The 19,549-nt window shown below is 40.7% G+C and overlaps 1 protein-coding gene across 1 annotated transcript in view; it reads left to right on the top strand.

Moving 5' to 3' along the window:
* Nucleotides 1–945: 945 nt before the first annotated feature.
* LOC122812560 (connector enhancer of kinase suppressor of ras 1-like) overlaps nt 946–19,549 on the top strand; it is a 719,099-nt gene continuing 700,495 nt past the window's right edge. Inside the window, exon 1 of the mRNA XM_044084817.1 lies at nt 946–984. The gene's annotated coding sequence lies outside the window, so the exon portion shown is untranslated. The remainder of the gene's footprint in view (nt 985–19,549) is intronic.

Here is a 19,549-nt window from a genome sequence, read left to right as displayed (position 1 = left end):
TATGTGGTTGAGCACATTTATTTATTTTATTTAACATTTGTTAACCGGGAAAGTCTGACTTGGAATCAAGCCATTTTGCATTGGAGGCCTGGGAAGAAACGCTCCAGATGTATGTCTTTGTAATGTGGGAGGAAACCGGAGCACCCAGAGAAAAAACACACAAATGCAGGGAGAACATGCAGACTCCACACAGAAGGCACTCCAGCCGAGAATCGAACCAGAGAACCTCTTGCTGTGAGGCAACAATGCTACCGCTGCACCACTGCCATTCATGACTCTCTTCATCTACTACTATCTACTGCTAATCATATCACTTGATATGTATCTCTTTAATGGAAACACCCCTAATGCTGCAGACCATTATATACTACAGGCCTTATAACCTACATTTTAACATTGATGAGAGCACTGATGACAGGAAAAAAGGCACTGTTAAATGTATAAACTGGATCACGATGGTATGTCCTTTCTGTTCTTTTGCTAAACTTAAATATAAAATGAGTGAGTTCTCATACTGTCATTTAATTTATTATAATGTCCTCATTCAGTTACTAAGAGCAATAAAACATCGGATCTTTTTAGACTGTACTGTTTGTTAATTCTAGTTGTTGTATAGCAATACAAAATAAACTCCTCACACTGGTGTGTTTGGTGTACAAATGTTATACTCAGGTATGTGCTGATGATATGATTGTATGATATTGCTAGAGTAAATCAGTGAGTTAAGGCTGTGTCTACAGCGGCATTTCTTTTCCTTCCCTACTGGATATGAACACTTGATATTTCGTTGAGCTGTGCCTTCTTAGTGTACAGTAATTTAAGGAAAACTGCATCATGTCACTTTACATTTATTCTGTTCATTGTGTAGTTTAATTGCTAAGCAGAATCTGCATTTATGCCTCTTTGAAAACGAAGGTGAAACTAGACATGTTTGTTTTGCAGGACTGCATCACTCTAGAGAGAGAGAACTCTGTCTTGAGAACTGTAAGTAGTCATTTTTTTTTATTTCTATTTTTGTTAAAATATTTGTATGACTTTTTGTATGTAACATTAATGTGCATTCACTTAAAAAATGTAATTTTCAAAGCCCCATCTCTATAGTGCAGCCTGATGGAGCTCTATCTATGAACTGAAAGCCAAAGAATTTGGTACATTTAAAAGAAGCCAAGTCAAGCTTTTACAGATTACTAAGCTTACTGCCAAAAGAGACCATAAAGAAGCTCAGCCACATCACCCAGTACTGGTGGGAAACTTGGGTTACCCCCATTAAGTAGATTTTCTCTACACATTCATGGTGAAAATTTGCAGTCATCCAGCCAGTCATTCAGACTTGTTGTAAAGGTTGCCGTGGAATTACTCTGCTTGATAGACGAGGATAACCTACTCCATAAACAGGGTATACGTTGGGTTAAGTATCGGTCATGCCGTTTTATCTTGATGTGATAGCGTAGTTTAGGTATGCAGATCGGGCGTTTGGTTTAGTGGGTGTAGGAGTTCAAATAGTGCTAGGTCATTCATGGCATGGAAAGCTAAGCAGAGATCCTCCCTCGGGAGTCTGCATGACACTGAGCAGAGTAGTATCAGGGTAACTGAGAGTACTGAGACCTGAGATGCTTTTGGTGATGAAATGTTGAGGTCTTTTCAGGCTGGTTTAGTCAGTGAGGTACATGCCAAAGGGTGCATTATATTCAATGACGGGCCTATTATGGGATGAATAAACTGGCATTATAACTTCTTTGGACCCTGAGGAGATGCCAGGAAGGTTATGATGTGAAAATAGGATTTTCTAACCACAACACATGGGGGTCAAAAGAGAGTCTGTTATCGACATTAGTACCTTAGTCCCGGATGATAAATTAAGTGAAATGTTACCTATATATCAAGCAGTAGTGGTGCTTGATTTACCAAATGAACTATGCTACATTTCATGGTGTGAAGGGTAAGCCCATGATTAGTACACTAAGAATTTGTTTGGTCAAGCCTTTTTGGAGAATTTGAGTATCAGAGTGGGATTTGATATAACTATCTCTGGTTTGCAATCATCAGCAAACTTGATTTGCCATAGTCCCTTGATGCTGGCTTTTATGTCACAGAAATATATATACCAAAGGGCAGGGGACCCAAGAAAGAGTCTTGTGGGACATTATTATAGACATTTTTCTGTCTATAGCAAATAGCCCTGAATGGCCTCAGTAACCCTTATAAAAAATTCAACCAGGTTTAGCAGGCACTGTTTGCCTTTTACAAAGCCAGACTGATGTATATACAGGAATGTAAGGTCACCTATATCATTCTTTAGTTGTTCAGCTTTACATTATTCCAAGGCCTTGCAAATAATACTAGACAAAATGATAAGCATGCAATTCTTAGTGTCATTAGAGGGGCCATCTTTGTGTAATGGCACCAGAATTTCTGTTCTACACTGTTTGGGGACATGCTTTCCTGAAAAGTCACCCAGACTCTGCCACAAATTGCTGTGAGGAAAAGGTTAATTTTTTTTTTTGCTTTCTAGTATTTTGTATTGCTTTACTGCCTTCTGTTTTGCATATTGTGATTTATTTTCTTTACACTGTGTTTTACTTGTATTCTGCTACCCCCTTCCAATCTGTCTTGCTCTTTTAAAACTAGTGGTTCCCCACTTAGATAGCAAAAGACTAAGTTACCCCCTCTTTCATGTCTAACTGCTTACTACAGCTCTTAGGATATTAATCCATTTTCAAACCTACCTTTAAAATCTGCAATGTTTGCTCCAAGACCACCAGTTATTGGAGACCCCACGTTCTGCCACTCAGTAGTTATCTTGCGATTAGTGCTTTTGTTTTGCTTCTGGTGAAAGAAGGAGCATGGGGCATTATTTTGTGGGGAGTACTGATTACCAGAAAGCCTAATAACTGCTTCATAGGTGCCAGCTTGGAATTTGTGCTTATATTCTGCTCCTGGTGAGAGAAAGAACAGAGTTTATTGATTCCTGACTGCTTCCAGTTGGGAAGTGAGTTCTTGTGCTTGACTTTCCTGATTGGTCTGGTTGCTGTTAAAGGCATCTACCATGAAAAGGCTGCAACAAGTCTACAGACCCTTACATCATCTTGGACAAGACTGTGGATCACCAAACAGACTATGGGCTGCTTCTCATCTTGGGATTGGTGGTACTGTTTTGCTTCCGGTGAGGGAAGGAGCTAAAGAGCATTGTATCCCAGCAGCATGAAGCTGTGGTGAGACCAGCACTAGAAGCAGCTAAATAACAGCATTCCAGGTGGTGGTCAATGACACCACATACACAAATGCTGCAGATATAATCTATCTACTGGCTGACAGATTCAGCATAAAGTTCAACCCTCTGTCCCCCCATCAGTAAATCAGGACATCCCCAGTACCTGCCCCCCTTCCCTTATCTCTAGGGAACAGGTCATCATTGCCCTCTCAAAGGGAAAAAATACAGCCTCAGTGGGACCCAATAACATCCCAGGCTGCATCCTACATGAAGCCAGGCAGGAACTTGCAGCACCATTAGGCACCCTATTCAACCAAAGCTGAGTATTGGCTTCATCCCAGCTGAGTGGAGGACAGCCACTCTCATCCCTTTACACAAAGTTGGAGATCCCCCCAATCTGGGAAATTATAAACCCATCAGCCTAACTAGCCTGATCTGCAAGGCCATTGAGCGGATGATCATGGACCTCATTAACAAGGACATTGGCAACCTCCAAACACTTGATCCCACACAGTTTGACTTCATCACAGGGAGGTCATGTCTGCTAAAGTTGGTCGACTTCTTTGAGACAGTCACCAAAGCCATGGACGAGGAGAAGACGGTGCACACTGCCTACCTACCTTGACCTGGCCAAAGCCTTTGACACTATTCCCCACTCAGGCATAATAGGTAAACTCTCTCAACTAGACATCAATCCATATGTTATCAGATGGGTAGCAAACTGGCTCACTGATTGAACCCACGTAATTAAAGTAGGAAAAGCCAGCTCAAGCAGTAGACCCATAACCAGTGGTGTACCCCAGGGATCGGCCTTGGGGCCTCTGTTATTCGGGCTATACTACTCTGAGGTGCAGGCCAAAACCAGCAGGCTATGGCTGACCAAGTTTGCAGATTACTGCAAGCTGGGTGCAGTCATTCATTCCCCAAGTGATGTGGACATCCTCCAAGAGGGTCTCACCTAAACAAAATAACTGGTGCCAGAAACATGGCCTCAAGCTGAATGCCAAAAAATGTATCATCATCCCCTTTGGGGAGAGTGAATTCCCCACATATTATCACATTATTAACAATGTCCTATGCACGCAATCAGTCATGAGGGATTTGGGCACCCAGGCTGATAGCAACCTGACTTTTGACCACCATATTGCTTCCACTGTACAGAAAGCTTTCTACATGGCCCACCTCATAAGTAAGGGTAGCTCATCCAGGGACAAGGAGGTCATAACATCCCTGTATTCTTCCCTTATAAGGCCAGTTATCAAGTACAATGCCTCCTTTGGCATGTACCTCGCAAAGCAGCAGCTGGAGAGACCACAAAGGTTACTCACCAGAAGATTCCAGGGCCTCAAACATCTACCCTACTCAGATAGGCTAAAAGCCCTATCCCTCTACCCAGTTTCATACAGACTCCTCAGAGGTGACCTCTGGCATACAAAACAATCTCACACCCTGCCTTGATGGGACTGCTGCATATCCACAAGTCAAGCTCCACTCGAGTAACATGCACGCGCAACCTCAACCTGGTCTGTGGCATCAGTAGGACTTGTTGACGGGACAGATTTTTGTCAATGAGACTTCTACATCTGTGGAACAGACAGCCTCCCCAGGTCAAGGAGAGTACCTCATTATCCCTTTTGAACCACAACCTGGATAACTGGATGGGAAACAGAAAATACATCCCTGGGTTTCCACCTGTGTCCCTGCTGGATAGAGGCTTTGGGTGCTGACTTGTCTAAACGTGGGCTAAACTCTTGGCTAGGGTTATAAGGGCCTCAGGGCCAGTAGCCTAGTAACTTCCTTTGATCCTCTCCTTTCATCATTCTTGACAAGCTTCCTTTCTTTTCAGGAAGTACTGCTTGATTTGCTTCTAACTTTAGAATGTCTGTCTAAATACTTCATCCATAAATCATCAGGTTGTACTTATCAGTTCGCCTCAAGTGTTTGGCAGTGCCCAGTATAGCCACAGACACCTTGAGTTGACATTTTTCCTGTAGAAGCACCATTGAAATTTCACCATACCTAGTTGCACACAGAACAACTAGTTTTCAGTGACAAGCACTGCCCCAGAGTTGCATGCTGGATAGTCCTGACATTACTTTATATTCTCACTGTACTATCTAATCAGTAAAAAAGGGTCTTTTGCCATGGATATGAACTTCCCACTATCTCTGTTGCCAGCATGGAGGATATGGGCATTGTAAAGGCCAATGTAAAAAGTGCCTCATGTTTACTAATAACCAGTTAATTCTCAAACAAACTGATAGGTATGTGAGAGATATATTGAGATATTTTTACACAATGTCAGTGGAGGTAAAGCTTTCACATAAAAGCACTCCAGATGTCAGTAAGGTTGTCCGCAGTACACACACTGCACCCATCACATGCAATTCAAAGCAGACACATAGACCCACATATGCTGAGGCACTTAAATATAACCTTCCTAAACACCAAGGACCTCCTAGATGAAGTACATAACAAACACCTACAGCAGCCCAGAATGCACACTTAAATACCCAAATGAACACATACAGACACATCTCATGGAGCCCCTACTTCTAAGCCCATAAGGCAAGCCACCATACAGTCCAACATTCTGGTCATTGGAGACTCCATTATGAGACACACTGATGTCCCTTTCACTAGGCTGAGTAAGGAGAAAGCCACAGTAAGTTGCTTATCAGGGGCCAGGATCTGCCACATTATGCACACTCTCAGGTCAATGGACCACAAGTACAAGTATGACTTGGTTCATGTGGATGTAAATGACCTGAGACATACCTTCCTAGATTATAGACATCATAGAGCTCTCAGAATATGTGTTCCAGACTTGTATGAGACTAGCATGGAGCAACATTTTATCTTCTCCAAGGATAATGCCACAATACAAATGAAAAATGACTGACTTTAATAATTGGCTTAGTTTCTGGTGTCATTTTAAGGGGGTGCAATGTTTGTCAGCAAGGAAGGAAATGGCTAATATACTATGCTGCTTTGCCAGGAATGGTCAGCACCTCTCCATGCTCAACTTTCGAATATTAGCTAAAACATCGTCCTCCCCCATAGTGCCTTTTTAGGCAATGCCAAACTGAAAGTACTTCCTACATAGCAAATCAAAACCAAGAATATCTAAAGGTGATACTGCTCAGTGCTATAAGTCTAAACAAAATCTCCACTCCTTACAAGCTCTCTTCACCCTAGAGAATGCTGATGTCTGTGCGATCACTGAGACATGGTTTAAAGCCAGGGAGGACCCACTGATAGTGCAAGGTTATAATGCATTTCACACATTCTGACCAGCTACTACACAGACAGGGACTAAAGGGAGAGGTATATTGATTTACCTCAAAAATAAATATCTCTTCAGGCTGATCAAACAGGACAATGCACTGAGCTTCTCCATGTTCAATTCAATATAAGCAAAATCCAATACCAATTCCCTGCAAGCTATAGGTCCCGCTCTGTAACCCAGGAAACCCATACAATGTATTTAAACTTATTGGAAACAGTCATTATCCACCCCAATACCATATTCATTGTCAAATTTAATTACCCAACTATTAACTGGGAATCATATATATCACCAAATGTACAGGCACAGAGACGTCTGGATTTTGTAAACACAACCCCCCTGGACCAGATTGTCAGTACACCAACCAGGGGTGCAGCCATACTGGATCTGGTCCTCACTAATATGGGAAAGTGCTGCACACCCCCTAGTGTAATGTCTTCTCTGGTAAATTCAGACCACAAAATGGTCTCCTTTGAAAAAAAAATAAAAGCTGGGACCCCAGCTAACTGTGGAATATTCAGGAACTACTCTAATGCTAACTTCCTACTATTAAGTGACAACCTGGCAACATTTCAAGCCCCAGTAAACCATGAGAACCCTGCTGCCTATGCAGAAATGTTCACAGAAACCCTATACAAGCATGCTAATAGCTGCATAGAGGTAGCTGTACCCACCAGGAAGAAGTACAGAACTAACTCAAAAAACATGCCACCCTGGTGAGATCACAACATCAATTGGCTGTACAACAGAAGGAAAAAGTCATGGCAAACATTAGAAGGTGCAGCACCCATTAAGATAAAAGCACACTCATCAAATTAAACAAACAACTCAGAGGACAAATAAAGTCTACCAAAGCAAAATCTGAGGTAAATTTGGCCTCCCAGACCAAAGACAACCACCAGGCATTATTTAGCTGTCTGCAACCTCAAAGGCAGTACATAATTGTGTGCAGAGCTCATTGTAAATGGAGCCACGTATACTGAGCCAGAAGATATAGCAAACCTATTGGCTGACAAATTCAGCTCCAACTTTACCCCTCTCTCCCACTCAACCTTCCCACAGGAAATATCATCAAATGTAGCTCCCCCTGCTGTCACTAGGGACAATTCCTAAAAGATCTCTCTAAGGCCAAGAACACTGCATCAGTGTGCCCAGACAATATCCCAGGATGCCTTCCAAGTAGGATAAAACATGATCTATCATGTTCTCTGGAATTGCTATTTAACTGTAGCCTCTAAACAGGCTTCATGCCAGATGAAGGGAGGATAGTAACAGTCATCCCTCTGCACAAAGTTGGGCCATCTACAAAACCTTGAAACTATAGACCCGTAAATTTCACTAGTCTTATATGCAGAGCCATGGAAAGAATTATCATGAAAATGATCAGTAATGACATAGAAATTTCCAGACACTGGACCCAACCTCATTTCATTTTATCATGGATAGGTCATGCCTACTCAACCTGTTAGACATCTTTGAGAAGGTCACCAAAGCAATAGATGAGGGCAAAATGGTTTACACTGCCTTCCTTGATTTGGACAAGACATTTAACAAAATACTCCACTCAGGTATTGTTGAAAAACTTTAGGTTCAAACCCTTATGTCACCTGGTGGATAGCCAGCTGGCTCACAGACAGGACCCAGGAAGATAGAATTGGGGAGTCCACCTCTACAAGGAGGCCAGTCACAAGCAGAGTCCCTCAGGGATTGGTGCTGGGACTGTTCCTTTTTTGGCATTTACCTCTCTCAAGTCAAGGACAATGTCAGTAGTCTCTGGCTGACTAAATTTGCACATGATTGCAAATTAGGAGTTGTCATTGAATTGCCCACCAACACAAATGTTCTCCAGTAAGAGCTGACACAGACAAACAAGTGGTGTCAGAGCCATGGACTAACAGTAAATGCCAAGAAATGCATATTATTATCCTTTGGGAAGTCATCCATCCCTGGTAACTATCATATTGACAACACACGCCTTAGAGTTGATACAGTAGTCAAGGACTTGGGGACAGGGAGGGTTGGCATAATGATTTAGGTTTTTACATCACAGACCCAATGTGCAGGGTTTGATTCTCACCTTTGAGGAAACATTGGCTGGCCTTTAAATAGCCCATAAGGGCAGCTATCCTAGTATTTACCTATGAATAATTTGTGAAGAGACTCTGGTTGAAGAACTGGTGGAGTGGTTTTGCTAAGTAGGCCTTTACTCTTCTCAGTGGGAATCCAGAGATATCGTCAGGACCAATGAAAGTAGTGTTTTTAATTTTGAAACATGCCAAAAGAACTTGGTCCAAATTGATTTGGGGGTGGGAGGGTATGAGGGGGAATGGAAGGGAGAGGGAAGATGGTGGATGGAGTGAAGTCGAAAGAGACTTTGTCTGCAAGAATATTATTAATGTCCTTGGGGTCAGAGAAGGCATTTCAATTTGAGATAAGTTCAGTAAAAAAATTATAGGTAACTTCTAACCTTCCTAATACAGTTAAGGGAATGCCTTACTGTTACCTTTTGAATTAGTTGAAATCCTATGTTCATAGCTGGGCTTACATTTTCTAATGGTAAGCTTGAGAGGTACAATTTCCAGTTTTAAATTCCTTTTATAGTTATGAACTGAGCATCTTAAAATAATGGGCAGGAGTTTGATGTTTTCATTATACTTTGTTGATGTGGTCATTCCACCACATGGGTTTAGTTTACATCTATCCTAGAGGAAGTAAAATTAAGAGCCTCTTCAGTTACATGATTTGTTGAGGAGTGATACCAAATTGGATTGTCAAAAACATTAGTAAATAGTAAATAATTGACCTAGAAGTAATCACTGAATATACAGGCATTATTGAGGCCACAAAACAGACTTTCTAAGAGAAGATCACAGCAAGATGGTCAGATTTGATTAGGGAGGGGGTAACAGGTGTGAGGACAGGATCAAGAAGAAGAAAAAAGATCAACACCTCTGTTTGGTAGCTAGATAGTTTGGGCCTAATGCACTGGAATTTAAAAAGTCCAGAAATCTTTGGGTATACTTGTTATTGATTGTAAATATTTAATTTACATGTGGATGTTGAAGTCATCCATAATAAAACAATTTAGTCCAACTGCTATTTTTTCTAACTACATAGTTAGAAGGGGTCCTAGATGGATCTGTAATTGGATATAATGTAATAATTCATTTTATTATTGAGTGTAACTAGGAGTTCAACCAGTTCCAGATTTGTATCATGTGAAATCTGGAGAGAAGTAATAGAATTATGAATCCTTTCAGCTTTTCCTATTAGAGATCGCCACAGCAGAACAATGGTCCTCAGAACAATTGGCAGTGGAGTTTTGTGGTATCATGTTGCCAGCTTGGCACCTAACCTTCCACAGAAGGCACACACATGCACATTCACACCTAGGACCAATTTAGAGTGTCCAACAGCTGCCAGTGGGTAGGTACTTGTGCTTTGAAAATTGCTAAAAACCTAACATAAGAAATCACAAATTACCTGTCACAGTCAAACTCCATATACATGTACATATACATATACACATACATATACATATGCATGGTTTGCCATAAAAATCGGAAGACAGTTATGTGAACTTGGAAGGTCGAATGGCATTCTTCCAAGGTTTTGTAACATCGATTTTTAAATGTTAGACTCTACAGTGAAGATTGCACTATAATGGGAATTGGGAAATTTACCCTTTCCCTCACTGTGGTACGATCTCTGAGTTTGTATATATAAGTAGCAGGGGGTCGCCCCCAACATAGGGGGGTGCAGGGGTCTTGCCCCCCTGCAAAATGTTAGTAGGACATAACTGGACGTCCAGGTAGTTTCAGTAAATTTGACATTGCTGACTTGTCAACTTTATTGAATTAACACTTTTGGTTATATGATCATTCAGCATTTGGATTTTACGACATTTAAAGTCAGATAAGTAATCACTCGCACAAGTGTATTGTGAGATTTTGTTGGTAAACCTGTATACATATACATATACATAAGTAATGAATACTTAGTTACTTCAAAACTCCAGAAAGTCAACATGCAAAATGTCAACAAAAAAAAAAATCAACTTGATACACTTCATGCTCTGAGACATAATTTCAGAGCATGCAAATAAAAAGCAGTGTTTGGCCCATGCACACCTTATTTAAATATACTAACTCCGAGATTGCACAATACTTGGGAAAGGGCATATTTCCCAATACTGGTATTATGGCAATCTTGTTACAATATCTACAGCTTTCTTGTCAGAAAAATGTACTCAAACATGTTGTAAACTAACTCAGATTTCATCTAATTCAAGGGCTTCCATAGATAGATATTGATATATCAACAATCCTAATGTGTAACATATACCCCTTTTACAGCTATGAAGGTCAGCAGTTACACATAATTAAAATGGAAACTACTCCTCAATAACAAATAATATAGTCATGAACATGACAGAAGATTACCAGAAAGCTGAGGAGCTCACTCTCAGTCCTTGTAGAAGTTAAAATCTTATTGTCCACCAGACACTGTCACCAGTGGAGTCCATAAGGCTCTGTGTGAGGACCACTTCTTTTTGTCATTTTTTTCTCAGACTTCAAAACGGACTCCTGAGTTTGGTTTACTAGATATCTAGATGAGTGCAAACTTGAGAAGATTTTTCTAACCTCAGTAAAGCCACCTTAGTTCAAATAGCACTTAACATTACATCTGAGTCATGCTGTGGAAATGGCCTTTGCCCCTTCAGTGTAAAAATAAATGGAGTATTCTGGCATTTGACAGCCCTTCCACACATACAAACAGCTTTTACATACTAATTTTAACCAACAGCTGAAAGTTGTCAAAAGAGTAAAAGACCTTGGAATACTTGTAGATAATGACCTTTCTTTTGATAAAAATATAGCCACTACCGTGTGCAAAGCATATGGAGATTCCCATCTCATCCTCCTTAGATTTGAGAACTTTATTGTGGAAGCTATTGTCACAGTAATCAGAGCATCTACAGAATAAAGTACCCTGTAGATGAAGACAAAAAAATATGTTAAGTTTAAGAATCCTTTAAGTTTTCTAGCAACAAAACATTCTTTTATGTTTTTCAGTCTGTTTGATAGGTAACAAAACTAGCCATTATGGTCAATTATTGAGTTTACTATATATGTGAAAACTGATATCAAGATTATTTCAGCTCTATTTAGAGACACTATGTAGCATATTAATGATAGCAAAACATTTCTTGATTTTTACTGCATTGCCGTCATAAGTAGAAAACTAACTACCATGATCCCTAATTTAGTTTGAATTTTTCAGAAATTAAGTCTTAATTACTTGATAAGACATTTCATAGACAGAAGAACTGTGAAATTATTGCCTAAGCAGTTGTCTTTATTTATTGTGATAGCTTTGTCAAAACATTATATTCATGTTTTAGCTTATTTTGCTTGGTGCATTGAAATACAATAATTCTTGGTAAGTAGTGCAATCTAACCCGGCGATATTAAGGTGAGCTACAGTCTGCATTGTCAACGATCTTGTTTTGACAAGTGACCCAGGAATGAGAGGACTGGACAAACAAATATATATATATATATGGGTCTACTTCGTAACAACGAAAGACCAGAAGAACGAAACGCAGAACACCGAGACGAAAACAGTGAAACCCCAGAACACTGAAAAACACGTAAGTTTACAAAACACACATAACACACAAAAACACACACACAACTGCCCCACACTACTAAACAAAACACCCTACACTAATGATAGGCAGAGGGGCAAGCCCCCTGCACCCCCCACCCCCCCTACTTTAATATGCTAACTCCAAGATCGCACAAACAGACACACAAGGCAAACACACACCCACACAGTACAGTCCCTCACACACACACACACACACAGCATTTCCCCTCACAAATACACACACACGCACACACACACACACACACACACACACACACACACACACACACACACACACACACACACACTTACCTACAGCAGAACATGAAATGCGTTAATTCAAACTCCCGTGGCGTTCCAGATTTCGATCTTCTGGTCTTTCGTCCAACTCAAGTAGACCCATATGTGTATATATATATATATATATATATATATGTACATATACATATATAGGTATGTATATTTGGGTTCCATTCAACCCATCAACAAGTTGACTTGTTGAACTGCCAAAATGCTGGTACAGCTAATTAAAAATCAACTGATCAAATGTGATGGCTTTTCTCCTATGTGAGATTTCAGTACAGTCAGGAATTTATCCTTTCCCCTCTGTATTATTATCTCAGAGTAGGGATATATAGTTTGCAGGGGCTGTGGGGGGGGGGCTTTATTTCTTTTTCTTTTTGACTGAGCACACATTGTCGCTCAGCAGCCAATCACTTGCCATTTGATTGATTTGATTGATACATTTTTGACAGTCTGTGAGATATAAACAATACAAATTTATAGACTAACCAAGTGTCTCACCCAATCAAAAATAAAATAAATCATGGAAGACTTTGTTTTCAGAGACAGCTTGCTTAAGGTCATCATTTGAAAAGCCTCAGGGGATTCTGAAGTCAAGCAAAGTGTGTTTTTACACAGAGTTTGAAACTAAGGTAAACTACACCACTAACACCCATGCCTTTTGTAGGAGTTAAATGTCCATCTGCAAAGTCCATGATGACCATTTGTTGACAGTTTTTGACTTAATTGCAGATACTGAGTGGTCATTTCTAAGTTAAATAAATCTTCACTATTTTAAGAATATCTCCTTTTGTGGTTTAGTTCTTTGCTTTCATTTTCATGTAATATTTTTTTTTCTTATTGACATCCTTTATTTACAACCTTCTGTCTTCCCGCTCTTTACCTTCCTAGTACCTTATAACTTATCCCCCGTGTTAAACCTTCCGTGTCTCCTGCACCTCATCCAATGTATTTGACTATGCTCTGAATGGCTTTCGGCTCAGTAGCCTTGTATCTAGTTACTGCCAGTCATATGTACTTCATGATCTACTTTTCTAACTTATAAATGGCGCAAGTATTTCCCCCCATTCTTCTGTTCTTTACAATAGCCAAGTTACTCATCTGGCAGTGCTGTACATAAGCGTAAACCTAAAAGCCTCTGTTATAATGTACCCTGTACTGTAGCACCTGTACTTATTTACTTCTGATTACTCACAAGTCTTACTCTGTCTTCTCTTGTGTACATTTAAGACCTTTAGTTTTGTTTGTTACGTGAACACTGCAAATGAGGTATTTCTGCACAGTAAGAGCTCTACTTGATTACATTCACCATGTCTTATTTTTTCCTCTTTGGGTTTAATAGTTAAGATTACCGTCTCATTTCTGTAACATGCATTTTTTGTTTTATAACCATTAACTGGTAAATTTTCGTAATGCTTTTATTACTGTAACCTTTTGTAAACTTAATGTACAATTTTATGTGAAACCTTTCTCCCTGGCCTTCTACTGAAAAGAGGTCTCATAGCCTACTTGGGCTGTCAATGTAAACAAATGCTAATTAATACTTGGACTGTCAATGTAAACAAATGCTAATTAATACTTGGACTGTCAATGTAAACAAATGCTAATTAATACTTGGACTATCAATGTAAACAAATGCTAATTAATACTTAGACTATCAATGTAAACAAATGCTAATTAATGCTTGGACTATCAATGTAAACAAATGCTAGTTAATACTTGGAGTATCAAGGTAAGTAAATTCTCATTAATGCTTGGACCATCAAAGTAAATAAATGCTAATTAATACTTGTTCTATCAAGGCAAACAAATGCTAATTAATGCTTGTTCTATCAAGGTAAACAAATGCTAATTAATGCTTGTTATATGAAGGTAAACAAATGCTAATTAATACTTGAACTATCAAGGTAAACAAATGCTAATTAATGCTTGGTCAAGGTAAACACACAGCGTTTTTTCTAGCAGTTGGAGCAAATACAATAGTACTCTATTGACATTTTACTTCCATAATTGTCTGCACCCCAGCAATAATGGCTTTTTAAATTGTTCATGATAAGTCCCAAAGAATAATAATCATTGAAAAGAATTAAAGCTGCATAAGTGGACAGTATCCTTGTGGAGATTTAGAAGTTAATAGATCAGGTAGAACTTTCGCATCTGTTGGCATTCATGCATTTCAATCACAAGTTTGATGGAGGGCAATCCTTCCTATCTTTCTTTCTGTGTCAGTATTATCTTTGTGTTACTAAAATAGCTAGGGACTATATACAAGCAAGTAACTATGGACTAGCCTTGTTCTTGGCTGTAAATTATAAATTAAATATGTCTGTGTGGGACAGTAACATTATTTCCTTCTTGTCTAGAGACAGACTTGTAAGTCCTGAATAGATCCAGTTTATCCATGGCCAACAAGCCAGAGGTACCACCCATTGTATACTGGTAGTAATCTGGATAGCAAAGGTACCACTCATAGTACTTTGTATGGAGGCAGCAAAAATGTACGTTAGCTTTCATGGTCCTATTTTTAGTGTTTTGCCAATTTACAATTTCCACAGATTGTTCATTAATGTTGTGTATTGTGGCTGTGAGCAGTGTACTGGAGTGAGTACAATTATACCAACTCTCCAATATTGCATATGTACATTTATTTATTTTTTTCTTTATTAGCTAAGTAAATGAACTGGTCTGAAGTCCCTTTTCAGCCACAACTGATCCACATGGGCAGTTACAGCAATAATACAATAAATACCACATATTCAGTTGTAATGTAGGTAACATACATTAGTAAAGTTAAACACAGACTACAGACACAGTAAATATGTTTAGCACACAGGCTAGCAAAAAAGTATACATAAAACATAGCATTAGTTATGAGAAGATATATACAACATGCATAATTTAATAGAGTTGCCATCAAAGTTGCATACAGAAAAGGAAGATACCTGAACTGTGTGTAATTATGTGTTTTGATGCATAGCTTTGATATAGTATGTGTTCATAGGTTCATAGGTAGATACTAGGCTATCTGCCCTAGGGCATTTATAAGCCTAGCCAGAGTGTATTGGCTTCCGCCACCCTATTAGATTAGCCTACTGTGCCTCTGTAAAGTAGGTCACAGAAGGTACCCTTTTAAGATTAGTTTACTGTGCCTCTGTCTAGCAGGGACACAGAAGAGATCCCAGGGGTGAATTTGCAATTTCCCATCCACACGTCCAGATTTCGCTTGAAGAGGGTCAGCGAGGGGCTATGTCTAACATGAATTGGGATTCTATTCCAGAGTGAGAGGAGCCTCTGGGAAATGAATCTGTCCCTCCAGCATGTCCTATTTATTTTTGTGCTGAGGTTTAGGTCCCTGGAGCATGTAGCTCTAAGGGACTTGGATTTTTTGAGGTGGAGCATGTCCATTAATTTTGGGTTTGACATGGCTTTGTACGTCAGGCATAGATCGCCTCTGAGTAGGCGGTAAGCAACTGAGTAGAGCTGGAGTTTCTTTAGTCAAGCTGCATAGGACATCTGTTTGTAGCCCATGATCCTCTTGGTGAGGTACTTTTGGGGTCTGTCCAGTTGCTGCAGGTGTCGGGTAAGGTACATCCCAAAAGGGGCATTTTATTCAGTTATGGGCCTGATGAGTGACGAGTAGAGGGGCACAATGACCTCTCTTGACCTAGATGCGAACCCTTTCATGATAAGGTGGGCTATATAGAAGGTCTTTCTAACCACTTTGGCAACGTGATTATCAAAGGAGAGATTACTATCTATGGTGGTCCTCAAATCTCTAATTACTTCTTCCATACTTAATGGATTACCACCTATGTGGTAATTTGTGGGAACCTTGTTTTTTCCAAAGGGGATGACTATGCACTTTTTAGCATTTAGCTTGAGGCCATGGCTCTGGCACCAAGCATCCGTTTCTGTGAGAACCTTTTGGAGGATGCTTGTGTCAGCTGGAGATTGTTATGGCCCCCAGTTTGCAGTCATCTGCAAACTTTGTCAGCCATAATCCCCCCGTGTTAGCCTGAACCTCAGAGAAGTAAATACCGAACAAGAGAGGTCCCAGGACTGAGCCCTGTGGGATGCCACTTGTAACTGGTTTGGATTTGGACATGACACCTGCGATTCTGACCATGTGGGCTCTATCTCTGAGCCAGTTTGCAACCCATCATGTGATATAGGGGTTGATATTTAAGCTGGTAAGCTTATTTATGATGCCCGAGTGGGGTATTGTGTCGAAGGCTTTTGCGAGGTCCAGGTAGGCTGTGTGGACTATCTTACCCTCATCTATGGCTTTGGTAACTGTTTCAAAGAAATCAACTAGGTTTAAGAGGCAAGATCTGCCCTTAACAAAGCCGAATTGGGTAGGGTCCAGTGTTTGGAGGCTCCCAATGTCTTTGTTTATGAGTTCCATGATAATACTTTAGCTTTTCAGACCAGACTAGTCATGCTTATGGGGCGATAGTTTCCAGGGTCCGTTGTGGCACCACCTTTGTAGAGTGGGACCACTGTAGCCGTATGCCATTCTTTGGGTACATATCCTGTAGTAAGGCTAAGTGTAAACAGTGACTTGATGTGAGGGTTCAGTTCTTCTTGGAGCTCGTGTAAGACACAGCCTGGGACACTGTCCGGTCCCATAGATGCTGTGTTTTTTGCTTTGGAGAGGGCAGCTTTCACCTGTGCATCTGTGATGTCAGGGAGGTTACATTCAGTTGGGATAGGCATTTGCTCCTTTGGGGGGGAAGGGGGGAGAAGTTTGCACTGAATCTGTCTGCCAGGATGTTGGCTATGTCTGTAGGTTCGGTATATTTTGTACCATTATGCAACAATTCAGAGCATATCTGGGAGTTTCTGCCCATGTTCCTGACATAACTAAAGAAGGCCTTGTGATTATCTTTAGTGTCTAGGGCAATTTTTCTTTCGAAGCTGGCCTTTGATGATTTTATGAGGGATCGAAGTTTCTTGCTAATACTGATCAGAGATGCCTGCCCTTTTTGGGATTTTGCTCTGTCATGTAGTAGCTTCCTCCTTCTGTTGTATAGCTTATTTATGGCCAGGGTCCACCAGACTGGTCTCCTGTTTTTGGAGGAGTGAGTCTTGATTTTATTTGGGATAGCATGATCCATGCATTCCTGCAGGTGCTCATAGAATGCATTTGTAAAGGATTCTGCGGATTGGGCTGTATTATCCTCTGGCCCAGGGGCTTTGAAGGATTCCACCTCAGTCCTGAGAAGTGCAAAATTGGCTTTTGAGAAATTCTTTACAGTGATTTCCTTGGCTGGGAGTGGGGACGGGATATGGATGTCCACGGAAATTTGTTTATGGTCTGATCTTACCAATGAGGGGTTTACCTCTGGTGTGGAACATAGAGTCTCGATGTTGGTGATGACCAGGTCCAATATATTGTTCCCTCTTGTGGGAGTGGTGACCAGTTGTTCCATTGCGTTAGAGTTTATAAATTCAAGGAACCATTGGGCGAGGGTGTTTGGGCTTGAGTAGTTTTCCCAGTCAATGCTTGGGTAGTTGAAGTCACCCAATAACATAGTGTTTGGAGAGACCTTCATATTCTCCAGTGTTCTCAGGAATGCCAAGTGGGGTTCCTGTAATAAGGAGGGTGTTCTGTAGCAGGCTACAAACTGAAAGGCAGTTTTGCCCACTGTTAGTTGCACATGGATGGTTTCTGATGCTTCGTGCAGTGCCACTAACCTGAAGGTGTAGGTATCTTTGATGAATATAGATACTCCCCTCCTTTTGTGCTTCGTCCAAGTTTTGGGGCGAAACACATGGTATGAGTTATAACCTGGTAGTGCTGGGGTGCTCTCAGGAGCCTTGAACCAGGTTTCTGTTACTGCACAGACATCGATTTTCTCCATACTGTGGAGAGCCTCGAGTGCATGCATCTTGAGGTTTAGACTTCTGGCATTGAGTAGCATTACCTTTAGTTTTTTTATCCTTGGGTTGTCTATGGAGGTGGGTTTGTCCTTTGAGCCTTGCCTAAAAAAGGCACTATAGGGGTGGCAAGAGCCTTGGCCAGTATACGAAAGCCTAAGGGTGACAGGTGCAAGCCGTCCCTAGCGAAGCAACATGGCTTGTCGAGCATGTCATCCCAGGCAGACAGACACTGGATCCCCTTTGAATGACACCAATACTTTAGCCAATTGTTGAAACTGATCATTTTGTCTTTATACTGTGGCATCATTCTTGGTGAGGGCAAGATGCTACTCAAGGTCAGGGTCATACCAGCCTGGGCTACATGGTCAGAGAGCTCATCTATGTCTCTTTTCATGTAGTCCAGGGAGGTATATCTCAGTTCATTCACACCAGCATGGACAATGACGGAGTCATACTTGTACTTGCTTTGGAGTGACCTGAGTGCTTGCGTTATGTGGCAGATCCTGGCACCCGACAGGCAGCTTACAGTGACCTTCTCCTTGTTCAGTCTGGTGAGCGGGACGTCAGTGTGCCGGACAATAGAGTCCCTTATAACAAGTGTATTTGTTGTGTTGTTTGGCCTTAAGGGCTTTGACTATGAGGCACACTGATTTTGTGAGATATGTGATTCATGGGTATTGTTGAGGGGTGGCTGTTGCTTGGATATCTGCTTTGGAGGTCTTTGCTGTTTAGGCAGATTTTTATTTAGAGCCTCCGAGTATGTTTTTGTGTGTTTATGTGTTGGATATGCAGATGCAATAGGTCTGTGTGAGACTGGATTTGTGGTGTGGGTGGTTACCTTTTCCTCCTGCCTGACTGTGCCAGTCTTGGGTTGAGAGAGCTCTGCCTCCAGTTTTGCTGTGCAACTGCATCTCTCACATGTATTAGAGTTTGTTGGAAGGAGGAGAGGGTTGTCTGTGTACATAAGGCAATTGTAACATTGCCTCAAAATTCCCAGATTCACCAGCTGGACTGGAGAGTAACCTTGAAACTGACTCTTGGATATACCAGATTTGTATAGGGAACTTTTTTTTACTCATCAGATTAGGGAAGGGAACTGATTTTTCACTTGATCAGGAAGGACCAATCGGGAGCCTAATACTTATGAGAAGTCAAGGAGGGTGTAGTGCTTTAGTTAGTTAGTGTTTCCTTATAAGAGCTGAGCAATTGCA

Source organism: Protopterus annectens, chromosome 1.part1 (genome assembly GCF_019279795.1).
Source record: "Protopterus annectens isolate FY-2018-M chromosome 1.part1, PAN1.0, whole genome shotgun sequence".
Classification (NCBI taxonomy): Eukaryota; Metazoa; Chordata; order Ceratodontiformes; family Protopteridae; genus Protopterus; species Protopterus annectens.
Note: the sequence above shows the minus strand (reverse complement) of the source record. Positions and strands in the feature narration are given on the sequence as shown.